Source organism: Cryptomeria japonica, unplaced genomic scaffold (genome assembly GCF_030272615.1).
Source record: "Cryptomeria japonica unplaced genomic scaffold, Sugi_1.0 HiC_scaffold_2060, whole genome shotgun sequence".
Classification (NCBI taxonomy): Eukaryota; Viridiplantae; Streptophyta; class Pinopsida; order Cupressales; family Cupressaceae; genus Cryptomeria; species Cryptomeria japonica.
Window position 1 is genome coordinate 1 of NW_026730322.1, and position 4,467 is coordinate 4,467.

The 4,467-nt window shown below is 63.5% G+C and overlaps 1 non-coding gene across 1 annotated transcript; it reads right to left on the minus strand.

Annotated features, from left to right (window-relative positions):
* Window positions 1-3,177: 3,177 nt before the first annotated feature.
* On the minus strand, window positions 3,178-3,296 carry LOC131873556 (5S ribosomal RNA). The gene has a single exon (XR_009371474.1). It is a non-coding gene; the product is annotated as a 5S ribosomal RNA (ribosomal RNA).
* Window positions 3,297-4,467: the final 1,171 nt, after the last annotated feature.

The window sequence follows — 4,467 nt, forward strand, 5'->3', positions numbered from 1 at the left end:
TCAAAGGTGCGCACCTCGCTGCCCACCACGGTGCGCAACGCCGGTGGGCACCCGGGAGTGCTTCGAAGTGTGCTCCAAGGTGCTGCGTGCACGTTGTCGGAGCCCGGTTTGCCCCGGGTGCGCACCTCGCGTGCACCTTCGTCGGGGTGGGCACCTTGGCTGGGTTTGCCCCGGCTGCGCTCCGAAGCGGGGTTATTGGAGCGCCGCCTCTTTTTTTGTCGGAGCGTTTGGTGGGGTTTCTCGCATTGGCTCTTCCGAGGCCCGGTTGCCACCCTGGCGCGCACGAAGTCGGAAGTAGGGTTAATTGCCCGGGTGCGCACCTTTGCCAGGGTGGGCACCTTACCTGGGCTGCGCACCAGGGCGGGCTCAAGATGGCACGCGCGTTCCGTTTTTTTCACTATCTTTCAAAACGGAAATTTTAAAATCTCCTTTTTTTTTTGCCTTTTCTGGAAATTAGTGAAGGCAGCGCATCAAAGGTGCGCACCTCGCTGCCCACCTTGGTGTGCTCTGAGGTGCGCACCCGGGAGCGCTACGAAGTGTGCTCCAAGGTGCGGCGTGCACGTTGTCGGAGCCCGGTTTGCCCCGGGTGCGCACCTCGCCTGCACCTTGGCCGGGGTGGGCACCTTGGCTGGGTTTGCCCAGGGTGCGCTCCGAAGCGGGGTTACTGGAGCGCCCCCTCTTTTTTTGTCAGAGCGTTTGGTGGGGTTTCTCGCATTGGCTCTTCCCAGGCCCGGTTGTTGGGTGCGCTCCCACCCTGGCGCGCGCGAAGTTGGAAGTTGGGTTAATTGCCCGGGCGCGCACCTTCGCCAGGGTGGGCACCTTGGTGCGCACACCTTGGCTGGGCTGCGCACCAGGGCGGGCTCAAGATGGCACCAGCATTCCCTTTTTCTCACTATCTTTCAAAACGGAAATTTTAAAATCTCGTTTTTTTTTTGCCTTTTATGGAAATTAGTGAAGGCATCGCATCAAAGGTGCGCACCTCGCTGCCCACCTTGGTGTGCTCCGAGGTGCCCACCACGGTGCGCAACGCCGGTGCGAACCCGGGAGCGCCCCGATGTGTGCTCCAAGGTGCGGCGTGCACGAAGTCGGACCCCGGTTTGCCCCGGGTGCGCACCTCGCGTGCACCTTGGTGCGCACACCTTGGCTGGGTTGCGCGGCCTGGTGGGCACCATGGTGCGCACCAAGGAGCGCTCCGAAGTGTGCTCCAAGGTGCGGCGTGCACGAAGTCGGAGCCCGGTTTGCCCCGGGTACGCACCTCGCGTGCACCTTCGCCGGGGTGGGCACCTCGGCTGGGTTGCGCGCCCTGGTGCGCACCAAGGAGCGCTCCGAAGTGTGCTCCAAGGTGCGGCGTGCACGAAGTCGGAGCCCGGTTTGCCCCGGGTGCGCACCTTCGCCGCGGTGCGCACCATGGCGTGCACGAAGTCGGAGCCCGGTTTGCCCCGGGTGCGCACCTCGCGTGCACCTTCGGCGGGGTTGCGCGCCCTGGTGGGCACCATGGTGCGCACCAAGGAGCGCTCCGAAGTGTGCTCCAAGGTGCGGCGTGCACGAAGTCGGAGCCCGGTTTGCCCCGGGTGCGCACCTCGCGTGCACCTTCGGCGGGGTTGCGCGCCCTGGTGGGCACCATGGTGCGCACCAAGGAGCGCTCCGAAGTGTGCTCCAAGGTGCGGCGTGCACGAAGTCGGAGCCCGGTTTGCCCCGGGTGCGCACCTCGCGTGCACCTTCGCCGCGGTGGGCACCATGGCGTGCACGAAGTCGGAGCCCGGTTTGCCCCGGGTGCGCACCTCGCGTGCACCTTCGCCGGGGTGGGCACCTCGGCTGGGTTGCGCGCCCTGGTGCGCACCAAGGAGCGCTCCGAAGTGTGCTCCAAGGTGCGGCGTGCACGAAGTCGGAGCCCGGTTTGCCCCGGGTGCGCACCTCGCGTGCACCTTCGCCAGGGTGGGCACCTCGGTGCGCACACCTTCTCAATGTTTTCTTGCCTTTTCTGGAAATTGGTGAAGGCAGCGCATCAAAGGTGCGCACCTCGGTGTGCTCCGAGGTGCGAACCCGAGAGCGCTCCGAGGTGCCCACGAAGTCGAAAGTCGGGTTAATTGCATTGTTTTCCCCGGGTGCGCTCCGAGGTGCGCAACATCGGCGCGCACCAAGGAGGGCTCCGAAGTGTGCTCCAAGGTGCGCACGATGGCGTGCACCTCTGGTGCGCACGATTCGGAGCTCGGTTTGACCGGGGTGCGCACACCTTGGCTGGGTTGCGCACCTTTTGTGCGCTCCAAGGTGCGCACGAAGTCGGAGCTCGGTTTGCCCCGGGTGCGCACCTTCGCCAGGGTGCGCACCTTGATGCGCACGCCTTGGCTGGGCTGCGCACCTTGGTGGGCGCCATGGTGCGCACCTTTCGTGCGCTCCAAGGTGCGCACGAAGTCGGAGCTCGGTTTGCCCCGGGTGCGCACCTTGGTGGGCGCCATGGTGCACTCCGAGGTGCCCAAGATTGGTGCGCACCAAGGAGCGCTCCGAAGTGCGCTCCAAGGTGCGCGCGAAGTCGAAAGTTGGGTTAATTGTCCGGTTTGCCTCGGGTGCGCACCTTGCGTGCACCTTCGCCAGGGTGGGCGCCTTGGTGCGCACACCTTGGCTGGGCTGCGCACACCTTGGCACCCGCGTTTCCTTCATTTTAAATTTTTTTTTTTTACAATCTCTCAAGTGGGAAATTCTATAATCTCAACTTTTTTTGCCTTTTCAGGAAACTTTTGAATGGAGCGCATCATTGGTGCGCTCCGAAGTGTGCTCCAAAGCTCTCTCCAGCTGCGTGCACCTGCCCCGGCCGCGCACCCGGCCCCGCCCAGCTTCGCTCACCTGTCCCGGGCGTCTGGTGCGGAACCTTAGAGTAAGAAACATCACCGTGCACCTTGGCCAACGTGCGCGACTCGACCGAGCGCGCACTGGCCGAGGTGCACACCGATTTCACCTGGGTGCGCGCGCAGCACCTCGGGCGCACCGGGGTGCGCGCACAACGCCCGGGTTGCACCGTGGCCTGTGTGCTCGGGGCGCCTCGGGTGCGCGCTCGGTGTCGCCCCCCGCGCGCGCGGTAGTGCGGGCAGCGCACCCCGGCCCGGCCCGGCCCCGACGAGAACGCAAACGGGCAAAAGGTTTATTCAAATAGCATTGCGACGCCCGGCGAAAAACTAAAAAAGGGTGCAACACCGGGACTTCCCGGGAGGTCACCCATCCCAGTACTACTCCGGCCCAAGCGCGCTTAACTGCGGAGTTCTGATGGGATCCGGTGCACTAACGCTGGTATGATCGCACCCGTTATGAGCTTGTCGCAGTGTGTACTTAGCAAACCGCGACCCACGTGCGAATCCACCCCGGCCACCCACCCCCGTCGAGGTGCACACCCTCCCTCGCGAAGTGCGCCCCGTTCGCCAAGTGTGAGCCCTGCCCGGGTGCGCGCACCTTGCTAGGGCGTCGGGTGTGCACCCGGCCCGGCCTACGTGCGTGCACCTGGAGGGGGCGTCGTGTGCGTGCAGTGTCCCGTCTGCAACGCGGTGCCCACACACCACCTCGGGCGCAACGACCTGCGCTCACATGTGGGCCGAGTGCACCTTGGTGCATGTTCGGGGCGCCTCGGGTGCACGCTCGATCTTGCCCCGGTGCACCAAGGCGCTCGGTTTGCCCCGGGTGCGCACTTGGTGCAAGGTGGGCACCCAAAATAGGGATCAAGCACCAAAACACAAGTTTCGGGATGCAAAATGGGACCCAAGGACCACAAATGCGTTCCAAGACCCATGATGGGTCCACGAGAACAAAAATGTGTTCCGAGACTTAATAAACAAATATTGGGTTTTAGGAGAAGAAACATGCTCTGATGCCCAAAACGAGAATCGACCCCGAAAAGGCCACAGGCCAAAAGTGGGATGCGAGACAAAAAAAAATGGGACCCGAGGACCAAAATTGGGTTCCCAGGTCGAAGACAGGGCAACCGGACAAGAAACGACCTCTAAGGCTCGAAATGAGTCCCGACGACTAAAACTTGACAAGAAGCACCCATCAGGCACCCAACTCGACACCCATGGGATGCCGACCCACCCGGGCTTCCACCTAGCACACCTTGGCACCCACCCACCCTCGCACCCAACCTCGCACCCAACTTAGCACCTTTGAACCCACATTGGCACTCACCCTGACCCTGGCACCTTGGAACCCACATTGGCACTCACCTTGACCCTGGCACCCACCTTTGCACTCACCTTGGGACCCACCCTGGCTCCCACCTCGGCACCCACCCAGACACCCACCTTGGTTCCTTGGCACCCACCTTGGATCCTTGGCACCCACCCCGACACCCACCTTGGCACGCAACTTGGCTACTTGCCACCCACCTTGGCTCCTTGACGCCCACCCCGACAACCACCCCGTGACCTACCCTGGCTAGGGTTGGTGCACACCCACCCTGGTGCCCACCTTGGCACCCACCCTATG